The 18008-nt window shown below is 34.6% G+C and overlaps 1 pseudogene; it reads left to right on the plus strand.

The window, feature by feature from the left end:
* Positions 1-10346: 10346 nt before the first annotated feature.
* LOC146937961 (receptor-like protein EIX2) lies at positions 10347-12432 on the plus strand (annotated as a pseudogene).
* The last annotated feature ends 5576 nt before the right edge of the window (positions 12433-18008 follow it).

Genomic DNA, 18008 nt, shown 5'->3' on the forward strand with positions numbered 1-18008 from the left:
GGAGCAGTTTATGGAATAGCATTTGGGACCACTTCCATTCATTCCCTCTCAAGTTCATGTATCAGCCATGAAATAGCATTTGTGTTGGGAATTATGCAAGTTTATGGAAGAGCTTTGTTGGGAATTTGTGAAGCATATGGTAGCTGTGGCTGTCCACCATCACTTAAACTAGTTGTTTGTGTTGTATCCACTTTGGAGATGGGTTAAAGGCTCTTGGTTTTGGAATCATTAAGTATTGTTGATGTTATGCATCTTCTGCATAATGTTGTAGTTAGTTTGCAGAGTTATTTGATGATATCTCTTTGTGAGTGCTACCTTTGATTGCATTATGCAAGTGATAGTAGCAATTGTAGAACATTTTTGGTTGGCTTTTGGTTGGATTCTTCGCTGGATGCTTATGATTCATTGCCTCATGTTGTTTGGTCCTGGATCGTTATAAAAGCTTTTGGTCTCTGTCCACTTATGTTTGCTTATGGTTTTGTGGTTAAATAGGGTGACTGCTAAAAGCAAGTGCGAGGTGTAGGTGAAGAGGAAGAGAGACTTAATCACATGTTATTGCATTAATTCCTCGGATATAGCTCATATTTGCCACATATAACATTAAAAAGAATTATTATCCCTGTTAGTGCACCGGGCTGCCCTTCCTGTACCCTGCATATGCGAGAGCTTTAATGCACCGGGCTGCCCTTTTTTTATTATCACTGTTAGTATTTTGCTTTTTATGGTAATATTAATACCGTCTCTATTACATCCAATGTAAAACTAGAGAGAAAATTTTTTTTAGACAACAAGAAAACAATTAAGTACTGTCTTCTAAATCTTGTAAAAGGAAAAGAAAAAAAAAATCCCTTTTTGAAGCATGTTCTCTCATTCCATATTACTCTCCTTACCAGCAAAGCCTACAGTCTGGTATGGCAACATATAACATTATAGCGTGGTTTATTTATTATGTAAATTTCCAGCATTATTACGATAGGTTCATATACCAATGCATCAATCGTGGACAACAACCATAAAATTCTGTTGTGCATCTAGATTTGCTTCCAGGGGAAAAAATATTGTCCACCCCTATACTATTAGGTTTTAATATCATTAATGTTTTTCAAATTCATAAAATATTAATTAAAATTCTTAAATGAATTTCTATTGTGAAGTTAAGACTCCGGTTTTGCATTTCTGCAATATGTATCTTGAACATAAAAAAATCTCTTAACAATTGAATAGACAACTTTGTATTAGAAATTTTATCTGTCCTAAAGTGGTTTGCTCACAATAGATCTTCCTGTATTACTAATTTATGTGCTTTTCATAAGGTCAGCTTAGGAAGTAGAACATTGTTGAAGGGTCTTGGGGAAGGGGATTGAGAGTAGATATGATGTGGTCTGTTTTTCATTACATATGGCGGGGTTTATACCACCTGTGCACCATAGCATTAGCATGTTTTAGGTATTTCCTTCTTATATAGGGGAATAAATGTCGATTTAATGTCTACCTGCTTTAAGCTTCTAGATGCTTACACTTGTTTGTTGTTTGCTTTTTTTGGGTATTTACTTATATGTCTTGGGTATTAATTATTTAATATGTATTAAAAAATTCAGAACAGCTGTCATCCTAGATTTTGGTCTCAGCCGCTACACATCGCTATCCGGGGATTAAAACTACACACCGTTCATCAATATTGCTTAAAATGTGAGTGGACGTCTGCATACTGCTTACTTTACAGCTATCTAGTTGTTTGCTTCAACAAATATTAGATGCAACTCATACAATTTTATGTCTGGTCAGAGGTCTGCAACCACCTGTTGCTTGTCGTTTACCATTTTCTGACTTTTCCCTATAAGATGCTCTTATTTTTATTGCTAGCTATTAATGTCAATACCAACATGCATTAGTCATGTTCAACCAAATGCTATAAAGTTTGATGATTATATATCTCTTTCATGTTTTTTATTCAATATTCTGTTTCCTCATATTTTCTACTGACGCAATTTCCTCTCAGAATGAAGCACGAGTAGATGGCAGTCAAAGTTGAGGATTGTCAATTACTTCCTTTTGATTACAGGAAGGATCCATCACTAAAATCTGCTGAATAAATCGATCAACTTCCCTGGTAAAGAAGTTTCTTCTTAAACTTTATATAGATTAGTTGTCAAGACATGTGAGCAGTAGAAAATAATAAAAATTGATCATGATTTGTTTCCCTGATATTATAAGATATATAGTTCTGTCTAATTGTAGTTTTGGAAATCCTTTAATTTATTCCAATTCTACAAGTAATTTGTTTGATCCATAGGTTTCAACCTTTAATTTATTCCAATTCTACAAGTAATTTGTTTGCTCCATAGGTTTCAACATGATTAGTAATACTTTGGGGCTCGTAATGCTTAAGAATCTGTAGGCTTTTTTCCTTTTGATGTATTGGCAAATTTTCTTTCCTTCTTTAGTCTTTTGTTCTTTTAAGGGTTTCTGATATCCTTGTACATTGCATCCTCCCATTCTTCTTGATAAATTTCTCTTACAAAACAAAACAAGAAAAAAAAAGGGAGGATGCAAATGAAAATCCTTGTCCGCCATTGTTCTATTAGGAAACAGATCAAATGTTTTCATTTTCATCTCTTAAATGAAAACATTTGTGTCCTTCCTCTCTAATGCTAGATCTGTTTTCCATTGACACATAAACTAATTCACATCAGAGAATATAGCTCAACTATCTGCGTCACCATTCTTTTACTATTATTGAAAACAGATCTAGCAGTTCAGGAAATTTTGAAAATGCCAAAACATTGTTTCGGACAATGCATTCTTTAATATCTTTAATTACATGAGTTTTCTATCTTTAATTATCTTTAATACACAACTTTGGCCATTAACATCTTTAATTATCTATAATAAAAAATTGATATTTTGAAAATATTCATTGAAACAAATACAACATCTTAGATCCTAGCATTTGTATTTGTCTATTAGTTAAAAAATATGGTCTAAGTAAGTTATGTGAATAGTGCATATTGTCACACTACGGCACATATTTTGGAATAGAGTATAACAGACCCTTAATTTTCTTTTTGTATTTTAGTTGTCAGTAATGGAAGTGGGAGCAGCGGACCCTTATACAACAAATCCAGGTCCAATTGATGGTTCAGTTCTATATGATCAAGACAAGCATGTTTCAACTGCAGTTTGGGAAGGACAGGTAGATTTTGTTAATAGCCAATACTTTCCGTTTGGCTATTTATTTTATTTTCTTGTGTAAATTCTTGTCATAGCCTGACTGTTATATAACTGTTCTCTCGTTAAAACATTACATTAGCAGGAGCGCGGAGCCCTCAAATGTCATGAACACATTTCTAAACTTGATCAGTGGACACTTACGCCTAAACAGATTGGACTGGTAGAGAAAGCTGGATTCAGATACTTACGGTCTATTCCAGCTATTAGTCTAGATAATCCACTTATCTCTGCTCTAGTTGAAAGATGGAGACGAGAAACAAACACTTTTCACTTGAATGTCGGTGAAATGACGGTAACCCTCAAAGATGTCGCACTATTGACTGGGCTCGCAATTGATGGGGAACCTGTTATAGGTTTTACGCATACCTCGTGCAGTTCCGTTTGTGAAAGGTATCTTGGAAGAGCACCAGAATCGGGTTACACAAGTGGCGGGATGGTGAAGCTAAGTTGGTTGAAAGAGTTCTTTTCTCGATGTCCCGATGATGCTCCAATCGAAGTGATAGAGCAACATACTCGTGCTTATCTTCTTTATCTTGTAGGTAGCACCATATTTTCGACCACTACAGGAAATAAGGTCCCTGTAATGTATTTGCCGTTATTTGAGAATTTTGTTAGATGCGGGCAATATGCCTGGGGAGCAGCAGCATTGTCATTCTTGTACAGAGCACTAGGCAATGCATCACTAAAAACTCAAAGCACCATTAGTGGATGTTTAACGCTACTGCAGGTTGTTGTCCTCTTCTTTTTAAGTCTTCTACCTTTGTCATTGTTCTTTCAAACTGCAGTTTTTCTTTCTTTAAATACTGATTAGACTGTGTAGCACTGACACTTGTCGAACATCGAAGAATGACACCGGCGCAGTTACTTTCAATTTCTTACATTTTCTCAATTATACTGGCGTCAACGTGTCAATGATATGTCTGGCATCTGTGTATTTGTCACTGCTTCATAGAGTTTAACTGATTATTATGCATTTGAAGTGTTGGAGTTACTTTCACCTAAATGTTGGACGGCCAAAGCTTAATCTCGAAATGATGCATGATCGATTTCCCTTTGTGCTTAGATGGAAAGGAAAACAAAGTGGCCCAACTGCAAATCGTGATGTAGTTTTTTATCGGAAGGCTTTGGATTCTCTAAAACCATGCGATGTAAGTCTTATTCTCATTTCTATGTTTAATGTTAATGATAATGTTCTATATATCCTTTTAAGATATAGAATCACTAGTATAGATCTACAAGTAGAATGGCTCCCCTACTGAAACATGGACAGTATGGTGATTCCAGATCATATCAAAAGCACTTTAATTCTTGGGAGGTCAAAGACAATGCTTATATGCTTTGACAAGGCAGAAAGACATCTTCCGGATCGATGCTTAAGGCAATATGGCATGCTTCAATCAATTCCTGATGATGTGGAGCGATGGGAGAGGAAGAGTAGAGAAGTTGATGGTAGGGTTGACTTGTCCAGGAAAATGGAATCGGAGCTTACTGAATGGATGGACCGTCAGCTGCACATTGTTGATGGAGATGAAGGTGTTGATGAGAATTACCCGCAAGTTCATAGGGAGGCCTATTTCTCTGTCATCCAAGTTTCAGAGAACGGTAAGGATATGTTTCAGGAGTTTTAGTTTTATATATCTTGTAGCAATCATAGATGAAGTTTGAAATGCTTTTAATAGAAAATAAACAAATGCTTGCAGAATGCTGGTCTAAGAGATATTGCACACATAGCTGACACCTTTTCAACAAAAGGGTTAGATCCTCAACAAATCGAATCAATATCTCGGATACGATATATTGCCCATGAATGTTTGAGAGACCAATTCAGTGGTCCAAGGATAGTAACATCAACCCCGCAAGCTGAACATGGAAAAAGGGGAAGGGGAAAAGAGAGGATTAGAAGAAAAGGTGGGGCGGGAAAATGATTGCGGAAGGATGGTGCGGTTCAATACAATGTCGTTAGTGACGACGAACAACCTAAATTCTATGGCACTGCTATTGATGTTGGCCAATTGCATCTAAGTCATATGGATAGAGAGATGGACAATCATGCACAATTATGTACCATGGAAAGTGCAGTTAGTTCTGTCCATATGATTCATGCAGATGCCGATGCTGAGAATATGCACCTCTGCGATGCACACCTAAGTGTTGATCAATCCGATCTTGGTTATGAAGATGATGAAAATGATGATGATTTAGCTGCCGAATTTAACCATGATGATCTAAAGCAAGAAGCTGATGAAGAAATAAAGGAAGAGCTTAACCATATGACTGGTGAGGAAAATATTGAGGAGCTACATGCAGCTACTGAGATTCATCAAGATCTACGGCCGTGTGATCATATCATGATAGATGACTCACAGTTTTGTGTTGTAAGTCACGATATCAACAACACAACACTTTCAGATGATGCAGATGTCGTCAATCACACACATTACAGTGACCCTGATGAGGTCGATCCACTAGAAATCAATCCAACAGAAGATTTTGTTAATGCTCAACTTTCTCATGTTAATGATATAAGTGAACCACCACCATCTGATATGGCAGAAATGGAAGTGTCTCAACATTCTTCCATTGAAACTCATGGGGATATTTCACAGAAAGGTGATTGTAGTGTTGCTGTATAGCATACCTTACATTATTTGTAGAGAAGCAAAATGCAAATTTTTTAGGCAGACTTAATTTTATGTGAGGTGATCATGCCCTGTATAATTATTTATATTCATTTTTTGATGTGTCACTTGCATTTTCCTTACATTAGTGTGTAGTGGATGATTTAGCAACAATCATTGCATATATTAAAATTGAAATTGTATAATGAAATATTAATATGTGTAATGTTTGTTACTGATGATTTATCGGTGGTTCATGTCGAACATGGTATATGTTTTTGTTTTTACGATGAGTTGTCTTATCGTCTCACATTTATAGCCTGTTTGGTATAGTGGTGGGAGCATAAATACCACTTCCCAATGCTAACCTACCGTGATTTTTAGGAAGCATAAAATTGTAGCTTTTGCCAAAACGTGGGTACAGGCTTATCCACCGCTGTAACAAACAGGTACTTAGTGTGTTTGGATACAGACGTTTCCATGGTCCTATCTCAAGGTAGGTGAACTCTTTGCTTTACAAATCTCTCTAATCGTAACATTTTTAAAAAAATTGATTCAACAATTAGTAATTTATTATGTATCCTATCATGTTGTTTCTAACATAGATCATGCTAACTTATCACAATTTTTTAACATTAGATTAAACTAAAGTTGGGTTCTTTGGGTCCCAACATTTTTCACGATTTTTTTTGGGGAAAATACTTTTTTCAAATAAAAGTTTTCATAATTTTTTTAGTTTTCCTTTTTCTGGAAAAAAAAGTGCCTAAAATTCCTTTATCTAGCCCACTAAAAATGATAATTACAAAATGCTATTGAGACTAAAAAAGTTCTCTCAACGGATAACGGAAACATGAGGTTTAACAGGTGTGAGCTTTGGAATTTGTGGTATATCCATTCTCTTACGTAATAAACATATCCATTCTCTTCCAACTTTGAGATTAGATATTGCATCTCCGTCAAGTAATCCCTTTTTGCCTTTTTGAATTTATGACGCTCATTGTAGACTTGCTTGATATTTGTCATGGACTCTTTCCTTTTCTTCTTCAAATTTGTCAAAATATTTTTTGGTTTCACCGAAGAATCGGTCAAGTCATGTACAATCTTCTTGTCGTCCTCTGTTAATCTTCCGGCAAGAAGGTGCCCTGTTACATACGACACCATCTCATGGTTGTGAACGCCATTAAGAATAGCCAATTTCCAAGCACTGTCTTCCCTAACGACTATCCACGCACCTTGAACAAACACCCACATTTTCTTGATCCCGTTGCTTCATGCTTCACTTTTGTCTTCGGTACTTTGTGCTCGCCGCTCCGTTCACAAACCAACTCCAACATAACATTTCTACCTTCACAAGATCTTCTAATGATAACCGTAAATCCAGCCCTATTTGCTTGTCAACGGACCCAACCGAGCAATTCGTCTTTATCTTTCCATGTGTCTCGGGTCGAAAAGAAATGAGTCGTGTCCACTTTGGTGTCACAAAGTTTCCACACATCAGAATTGACGCTTGAAGCCTCAACTTTAACGGAAGCTTCGACCTTAGCTGAAGCTTCAACCTTAATGGAATCGACAACTCTAGGTTTTCGTTGACCCGGATCATCACCCGCATTCTCAACCTTATCTATAAATAAACAACATACAATTACTAAACTAATTAATAAACATGTATCTAATATCATATAATAACATAAACAAACCAAAAAAATTTGTGAATTTTTTTTTTTTGGCAGTAGCTACTGCCATTTGAAAATTTTGTAAGTATCCAGTGACAGTTAACAGCCGCTCACTCCCAGCGGTAGTTAACCGCCGCTACATCTCGTGACAGTACAAAAAAAACAAGAAAAATCAATCAAATGTAATGGAGTTTAACATTGAAATACCTGTTCTTTGATGCATGTTGTGTGTAGAAACGTCCTAGCAATCGATCAACAATGATTTGAAACCAAGATTTTGACACAACATTTTTGAAATGGGAATTTTTTGAGTTTAGGTAATGGTGAGGTAAGGTGACGAGTGAATAGGAGGTAGGGGTTTTCAGGTTTTGGGGGGAAAGAAAGCAGCGGTAGTTAACTACCGCTGGGACCAGTGGCAGTTAACTGCCGACAGTTTTCCCAATGGTAGTTAACTACCGCCAGAGGCAATAACGTCATTTACTTGTGTCAATAGGAAGTATTGATTGTCAAAAAAGCAATTTTCTCTAGATATAATATGTGTATTCTATCAAGTCTCTTTTCATTGTCACTAAATGGGTTCAAATGTTGATATAATTATATTCTCATTAAAAACAAAATGGACGAAAAGATCTTGATAATTTCTTTTGGACAGCTCTTTAATTATTTATATAAATATTTCAAAAGAAAATATTTAAGTTTTCCGAATCACTTTTCCAAGCCTTCTTGTTTGGATATTTCCCATTTTTTCTTGCTTTTTTCTTGGTTTCCAAATCAATAAATTATGGCAACTTCAAGACAATTTTAAAATATGAGGTTCGTAGAAATTCTAAAAGTCTAAGTCTTCATTTCTTTTACAAAGTCTTTTTGTTTTTGTTTGGAGGTAATTCTTTTTTGTGGTAATCAAAACCCCATTTGGATCAATATGGGATATATCGTGTCAATCACAACAATATGTAAAACAATTTAAATTGTTTACACTTTTCAAATAATTTTTTAATGAATTTGAATGGACCATTAATAAATATAATAAAGGTTTAATTAAATTGCATATCTCTAAACTATATGAGAATTTTTAAATAGACCTCTAAACAAAAACATGTGTAGCTCAGGGACATTAAAGGATGATTAGCTCAGGACGTCTGTATATAACATGCATGTCATTTCAGTGTTGACAAATAACAAAGGTTTAACAGAAACACCTAATTGAAGATTATAAAATAGTTTAGAAATATGGTTACATATTTTTTAGTTAAGTACATATTTAGAGAATTTCAAGTAGTTTAGGGATCTGCATATTAGTTAAACCTATAATAAATTGACAAACTTTTTTTGAGTTATTCAAATTCAATCCAGAAAAAACTGTGGGTAATGAAGTTCAAAATTATTGTTTTGATATATAGTGAATGAGTTGCAATGCCTTGTAACATCTATTTTAATCGTTTGAATGTAATTAATATTCTATTTGAATCACACTAACTTTCTCAAATATCATAATAATTTTTTGTCAAATTTGTATACTAGAAATTGAGTTAAAATTGTAAAACTATTGTCCACGCATTTCTTATCATTTACTTCAACATTCCAAATATATTATTGCTTTTTCCATGTCATCTTTTTTCGGAGCTATTTTTTTTAGCTATTCCATAAGCTATCATATCTTATCTTATATAATAAAACAAGAACCACTAATATATGCGACGAGCAAATGTTTCTAGCAACAAGACCGCTCAAAAGTAAGGCCACTAAGGCAATTCTTGAGCCTCCAAACACAATTACATAATATAGTTGTTTACAAATTGATAGATATTAGATAGCATTGAGATGTAGAAACTATAGGCATTACATAAATAGCAATGTTAGAAACAAATTGATAGATATTAGATAGCATTGAAATATATTAGATAGCATTTAAATGTGTCTGCGTGAGCTTAACTCAGTTGCTATAAACAATGCATAAAATATGCAAGGTCCGGGGTTCGAACCCCGGCCACCAAAAAAATAAAAATAAAAGATAGCATTGAAATGATTGAAATGTAGAAATAAATTGATCATTTACGGCAGTCAATGTACCATTTGTTGGCAATTAATACAGAACTACAAATATCATAATGGTAAAGTTAAGATGTGATGTAACTTTGTTTTTGTTTTTTTTTTCTTGGGAACAAATTTCATGTCAGGTTTATTAGAAGTTGCTTATAGTCTAGCACACTCATATTCACTTAAATTTTATATCATATTCAATTTGTATTAACCAAGTGGTCGGACTAAAGTGGTTAATGAGATCTCTCTAAAACAAATCCTTTAGGAAAACCAAGTTTAAAGTCTGGATAACTTGTGTCCATTTTCCTTATAAATCAGAGGGTTAACAACAAAACAAATTTCAATTTGTATTACTTTGTTAATTTTAAATGACATAGTTGAAGAAATTTAACTTTGCCAAATCTGTGCGGTATTCATAGCAATATCCTTTGTCATATCAAAAAGGTTGAAATGATGACAGGGTGATCCACATAATTGTTGTCCACATAATAGTATCAATTGAACATTTACCAATCGTAATCGTAATAAGATAAATTTTGAATAATTTGGCACATGAGGTTCAAAGAAATTATATTATTCCAAGTCTTTGCTGCCTATTCAAAGTCTTACAGTTTTGGAGCTATTTCATTTTTTCTAACAATCAAACCCCATTTGTTTCAATTGAAACTGTTGTCCACATACTTTCTTATCAACCTTTTTCCAATTTATCTTTTTTTAAGCTTTCTCATAACTCAATATCTTATATAAGCACATAAAAATCTCATAACAAATCATAATCCCATTCTTACTTCACAAATGTCACTTCTTTTGCTCATACTTTTATCTATAACCACATTCCAAATAACCATGTCTAGCAATAATCACAGGGTGCTTGGATGCAATCACAAAGATCGAGAGACATTGTTAACCTTCAAACAAGGCATCAATGACACTCTTGGTCGGATATCAACGTGGTCAACCGAAAATGATTGTTGTGCTTGGCAAGGAGTCCACTGTGACAACATTACCCGAAGAGTTACAAAAATTGATCTCAAACCTAATTTTGAAGATGAGCCAGTCAGATATTTGAAAGGTGAGATGAATCTTTGTATTCTAGAACTTGAGTTTCTCAGTTACTTGGATTTGAGTGAGAATGGTTTTGATGTGATAACTATTCCATCCATTCAACACAATATCACACATTCTTCTAAACTTGTCTACCTTGACCTATCCTTCAACTATGGTCCTACTCTGCACATGGATAATCTTGATTGGCTTTCTCCACTTTCTTCCTTAAAATATCTCAACCTCAGTGAAAATGATCTTCATAAGGAAACCAAATGGTTTGAAGTAGTGACTTCACTTCCTTCTCTATTAGAATTACGCTTGGGTGAATGTAACCTGAACAACTTCCCATCTGTTGAGTATTTGAATTTTCCTTCAATTGTAACTCTTGATCTTTCTTGGAACAACTTCACCTCTCATATACCTGATGGGTTTTTTAATCTCACCAAAGATCTCACCTATCTTCACCTTCTCGATAACAATATATATGGTGAGATACCTTCAAGCTTGCTAAACCTTCAAAATTTGAGACACCTTTATCTCTCTTATAACCAACTACAAGGATCAGTTCCAGAAGAAATAGGCTAACTTGCCCATATTCAACGCCTTGATCTCTCTGAAAACCAACTACAAGGATCAATTCCTTCAACTATAGGAAACCTCTCATCCTTGAATTACTTATCTATTGGCTCTAATAATTTCTCTGGTCAAATTTCAAATTTAAATTTTTCCAAACTCTCTAGTTTAGTTTCACTAGACTTGAGTAATTCAAGTTTTGTATTCCAATTTGATTTGGATTGGGTTCCTCCTTTTCAACTCTCTTACCTTTCATTGGGAAATACAAATCAAGGTCCACACTTTCCATCTTGGATATATACACAAAAGTCACTACAAGGTCTCGACTTATCGAGCTCGGGAATTTCGTTGGTAGATAGAAAGAAGTTCTTTAGCCTTATAGAAAGATTATCCTTTCAAATTGTTTTGTCAAACAATTCGATTGCTGAAGACATATCTAACCTAACACTAAATTGCTCCTACATAAGGTTGGATCACAATAATTTCACAGGAGGACTCCCAAACATATCACCAATGGCTTCTTGGGTTGATTTGTCTTACAACTCCTTCTCAGGATCAATTCCACATAGTTGGAAGAACTTGAAAGAACTGAGAGTCATGAATCTGTGGAGTAATAGGCTGTCTGGTGAAGTTCCATTAAACCTCTCTGATTGGAAACAATTGAACACCATGAATTTGGGAGAAAATGAATTTTCTGGAACGATACCAGTAGGGATCTCACAAAACTTACAAGTGGTCATATTGAGAGGCAATCAATTTGAAGGGACTATTCCACAACAACTATTCAATCTCTCTCATTTGATTTACTTAGACCTTGCACATAACAAACTTTCTGGTTCTATGCCAAAGTGTTTCTACAACTTGACTGATATGGTTACTATTCATGAAACTCCTGTGTATGTTACGACAATTGAGTTGTTTACAAAAGGTCAACATTACGTTTCTAAAATCCAACCAGAAAGGCGAACTATTGACCTTTCAGCCAATAGCTTGTCTGGAGAAGTGCCATCGGAATTGTTTCGGCTTGTTCAACTTCAAACATTAAACTTATCTTTCAATAATTTTCATGGAAAACTACCAAAGACAATTGGAGGAATGATACATATGGAATCTCTCGACCTCTCTAATAACAAGTTTTTTGGTGAAATTCCTCAGGGCATGTCTCTCTTAACCTTTTTGGGTTATTTGAATTTATCATGTAATAATTTTGACGGAAGAATCCCGATCGGAACACAACTTCAAAGTTTTAATGCATCGAACTACATTGACAATCCTAAACTATGTGGAGCTCCTCTTAATAACTGTACCACGGAAGAAGAAAATCATGGAAATGCAGAGAATGAAGATGATGAATCTATAAGAGAGTCGTTGTATTTAGGCATGGGAGTGGGATTTGCAGCAGGTTTCTGGGGGATTTGTGGTTCATTGTTTCTTATTAGGAAATGGAGGCATGCATACTTTCGGTTTATATATGGAGTGGGTAACATGCTCTATGTAACTTTGATGGTAAAGTTAAATAGCTTTCATTGAAATTCAGCTCCTGATAGTAAAGGTTAGTGAACCTTCTTTCAGTTTAATTGATCAAACTATAGAGTATTTTGTTTATTTTTGTTTATATTCTATGCATAACTTATATCCATCTTGTTTCCTTCATATTTTATCAGGTGGTTATGCATGTGACAAATCGGGCACTATTAATGTTAATGTAATTGTGGATATAATTTTCTATGCCAGCAATTAAGAGCCGTATCAGATGAAGTCATATGCGACTGGACTACTGTTCTTGGGGCTTGTCCTCTTTAATGTTTCTCATGTTATGTATATCTATTGTTTTTATTATCTCTCTATATTAGTTTATGCAGATCGTTGCAGAATAAGAGTTTGTGTAAAAAGTTTGCTACTTCCAATTTTACATTATAGCTAAATCCCATATGAAATTTGATTTTCATTACAAAAGGAAAGAGCAAAAGAAAAAAATTAGTAAAGGTTACAATTCCAAGTCTTCCCTGCCTTTTCTTAGTCTTCTTGTTTGGATGTTTTTCACTTTAATCAATCAATTATGTCTAGCAGCAAATAGTGGTTTGTAATGAGAAATATCCAAACAAAGAATAGTTGATCCTTTTCAACGGCTTTCAATCTTAATCAGGTGATTATTAATGTAGAAGAGCGAATACTGTCCAAACAGAGCGAATATTGTCAACTGTTGTATGAGACGAGATGAGATCATACATGACTGTAGAGCTGTTGTAATGTTTTTGTACAAGTTAGGGAATGAATGGATGGATGTTGTCAACTGTTCGAAATGTTGTGATTTTAGACAATCTTACAGATAGGTTTATAATGGCTCTTTCATATGCTCCGCTTCCATGTTTGTAACCGACAATTCCACTTCTTCCCTCTTTTATATGAAATTTGAAGAGAAAAATTAATCAGAAAGGTAATTTGTTAAATACAGTGCTTTTGTTTTGTCACTTTGTAAGATATGTGGCGATTTTATGAAAATTTAGTAAGACACAGCATCAGAATCACATTAATAGTAACAAGCACTAGGAAATTCATGAACATGACCAATTGCACTAATCATTCTCACTTAGTGCTAAAAATGTCACAAGAATATTAAGTTGGAAATGTGAATGCCTGCAAACATCACAAGCCAAGACTGGCTCACAACAAGCATAAGGCCTCCATACATTTGGCACCTGCAAACAACTAGACCTCACACAACAGCAAAAGCTAGGCATTGGAACTTCTACAAAATCACCTGCTATCATCCTTTTGGCACCACAATTATTGATATCTCAATAATAGGATGCTAGATCTATCTATTCTACCTGAAGTACACAAATTTCACCTAATAGAGCGGGCAATACATTTAAGCAAAACAACAAGGCAAAGACGAATAAGTTACCTTTCGGAGAAATTGCTGTCTGAAGTAACCGTGATCTTGCTCTTGTAGCAAGTAACATTAACGGAATCAATGACAGCACCAGCTTTACCACCAACCTGAAGGAATTTCTCGAGAGAAGCAATGTCTAAAATCTTATCCTTAACCGGATTTGCGTAATTGATCACAAAGCTCGAGATAAAATTATTTGTAGAGAAGCAATTTTGTAATCTTATCCACATCAATCGGAGAAGCATTTAGTAGTGTTGGAGTTACTTTCACCTAAGTTTTGCATGATTTAGTTCCCTTTGTTCTTAGTATCTCAGTCACAAAAAATGTTATACGAAGTTTTGAATTTTGGAGCCACAACCATAAGGGAGGCTCAAATGAAGCTTAATTATTTATTTGTTTTTAAACCGAAAGGATAGGAATGGAAGACGCATAGGCCACACTAATGCGCACACAAAAAATGTAAAAATTAACATGTACTGCAACTTTGTTTTCCTTGTGTGTCGGAATCGCAAAATTAATTCCCACTTTTATATTTCATGTCACAAAAAATGGTTTTTAGACATACCATTAACCAACCAACAAAACTAAGACAAAATCGGCCATTTCTTTAGGATTATACTATTTCCTTGTGTATCACAATTGCAGAATTAGTTCCCAATTTTGAGAGCCAAGTAAATCACAGAATACCAATCCATGAATAGGGAGACAATTTACTGAAGCTGTTATAGATAACAAGGACTAAAACCAAAGTAAGATACAACACTGACCATTAAAATGAAGGATTTGATTAAAATAACCTGCAAAAACCATGTTTTTCCAGGAAAGTCTCTGACTAAATGTTCTCAGCATACTAAACTCTCCACATTAGGCTTTGATGATCAATTTCTCTCAATTTATGGATACTTCAAACCATCTTCATTCTCGTTGATTGGACTTAGAAAATGATAAGCAATAACTCTGACACTAAAGTAAATACTTAATGGTCAACAATCAATGATAAGCAATTAAGCAATATGATGAGTGGTTTATGTAGTTTAAAACATGTTATGACAATCAATGATAGCCTGCAAATAACAATTTTAATCACCATAATATGGTTATTTTCAAAGAATAGTTTTCCGGAACAGAATTGTTGATCAATTAGCATAGAGTTTCTACCATTATATCCTTCCAATAACAATACCTGAAAGTACTACGACAAATGCATAGAATACACGACAAAATTGGGATCATTAAATGAAAATCAGATCTGATCTTAATAAAAAATGGTACCTGAAACTGAAAGTACCAAGACTAATGCATAGAATACACGACAACAAAGTCAAGCTTTGAAATCACATTCTTTCAAAAATAATTGTTTGTTTTCACAACAATTTTAACTCTAGAACCATAATTTTTTAAAATAGCGATCAGTTCAACACAACTCATTTTTCCTCTAAACAACTCATGAAAATATAATGTTGTTGCGTCTAAATATTTGTGGAGAGACTTCATTTGACGGCTATGGCTCAAGCGATAGATCTTCGAAGCAAGTAATTTCATGATGTGAAAGTTGATTTCTTGAACCTTCTCTCTTCTGTTAGCACCATAGATGTTTAATATCATAGTTGGTTCTGATATTTTAACCATTCTGATTCACCACTTTTGTTCACATCTACAATAAGAGAAAGAAACAAAACCAAACACCATATGAATATCAAAGACAGTAATATTTTTCATACCCAAATTGAACAATTCTAACTCCCATACTTCAAAGAGACCTAAGAAATCGAAGGATAAAATATGGACTTTAAAACTGCCTCACATAAAAATTCATCTTACACGTAAGATGTTGCTCAATAGGCCTCTCAAAATTGTCACAATTTTGAAAAAAAAAAAAAGACTATAGGGAGTTATGAGCCGATCGGGGTTACACACAAAAAAAGAACATGAGCAGCAATCACACTGTGGTACGATGCAATGAGAAAGATATAGATACTATTAACCTTCAAACATGGCATCAATGATAGTTCTGGTCAGATATCAACGTGGTCAACTGAAAAAATTGTTGTGCTTGGAGAGGGACCACTGTGACAACATTACCGGAAGAGTTACAAAACCTGATTTCTAGGACAATCAATTGGAAGGTGAGATGAATCTTTGTATTCTAGAACTTGAGTTTCTCAGTAACTTGGATTTGAGTGATAATAAATTTGATACGATAAGAATTCCATCCATTCAACACAACGTCACACATTCATTTAAATTTGAGTCTGCTATGGCGACATAGCAGCCAGTCGAGTCTATTTTCAAATCTGTAGTGGGGTGTTTTTCTGTAGCGGCTATCGTACCCTCTTTATTAGAGGTCACAATCATGGTAGGTACTTGATAGCAATCACTTAATGCTTCAGAAATTTACTTTATATTAGGATGTTTTAGGCATTTTAGGAGAACAAAAGATCAGTTTTAATATCTAGAAACTTAATTCAAGCCTTCAGATGCTTAAACTTGTTTATGTTTGGCTTTTTTTGGGATATTTATTACTTATATGTTTTGTTTGTAATCTTTTAGGTTTTATTGTTATTTAATAATATTTCACGAACTTTATAGTCATAATTATTTAATATGTATAAAATAGATTCCAAACAGCCGTCATCGTGGTTTTAGGAATCAGCCTCTACGCATCGCTATTTGGGGATTATAACTACACATCGTTTTTAGAGATGATCAACCAAGAACTATAAAATTTGGTGATTATATCTCTTTCACGTTTATTACTTATCAATTAACTGAATGCATTTCGTGTTTCCTCCTATCTATGACTGGCAACTTTTTGCTCATAATGCTGTTCACACAAGGAATGCCAAAATAGCACAAGGAAAACAGAATCTTGCACCTCAATGAAGCATTAGTAGATGGCAGTCAAAGTTGAGGATTGTCGATTACTTCCATTCGATTACATGAAGGATCCATCCCTAAAATCTGCAGTATAAATTATCCTGGTAATTAAAAAAAGTTAATCTTAAACTTTGTATAGATTAGTTGTCAAGATACATGAGCAAGACTAAATAATAAAAACCACTGATGACGATGTTCCTTTATGGTTTGAAAGATACAGATTTTTTTCAAATTATACTTTCGGAAATCCTTTCATTTATTCCAATTCTACTGGTAATTAGTTTGATCCATATGTTTCCGCAAATGATATGTATTCAGCAGGTTACATACGGGCCAATTACTTACTAATTCAAACTTTGGGGCTAGTAATGCTTAAGAATCTCTAGGGTTTTTTCCTTTTGATGTGCTGGCAATATTGCGTGCTTCATTCAATTCTGGATGATGTGGAGCAATGGGAGAGGGAGAGTAAAGGAGCTGATGGTGGGGTTGGTTTGTCCGGAAAAACGGAGTCAGAGCTTACTGAATGCATGGACCATCAGCTGCACATTGTATATGAAAAATTTACATCATCATCATCATCCATTATCTTTTTATCACTATGGCGAGTGATGCTAGTAGTCCTTCGCGATCTCCACCGAGACGGGAACTGCAAAACTTTTCAGTCCAATATCAACCTGGAAATTGTTGGTTGGCTGATGAACCGGATTTGAGAGAGGAGAGTACTCAAGTCCGGAGATCCCAAGTATTATTTCCTTCTTCGACCTCATTATGTACCTGAAGGTTCTTCTGCTATTTCTCAAACTGGTTTGACTCAAGACCAATATGTTCATCTTGTATCCTTGCTTCAACTTCAGCATCCTCCACCAATCCTAGCACCAACCATATCAGTGGACACTTACACCTAAACAGATTGAATTGGTAGAGAAAGCTGGATTCAGATACTTACGGTCTATTCCAGCTATTAGTCTTGATAATCCACTTATCTCTGCTCTAGTTGAAAGATGGAGACGAGAAACAAACACTTTTTACTTGAATGTCGGTGAAATGACGGTA

This window comes from Medicago sativa, chromosome 3, assembly GCF_051527215.1.
Source record: "Medicago sativa cultivar Bolivia chromosome 3, Bolivia_mono, whole genome shotgun sequence".
NCBI lineage: Eukaryota > Viridiplantae > Streptophyta > Magnoliopsida > Fabales > Fabaceae > Medicago > Medicago sativa.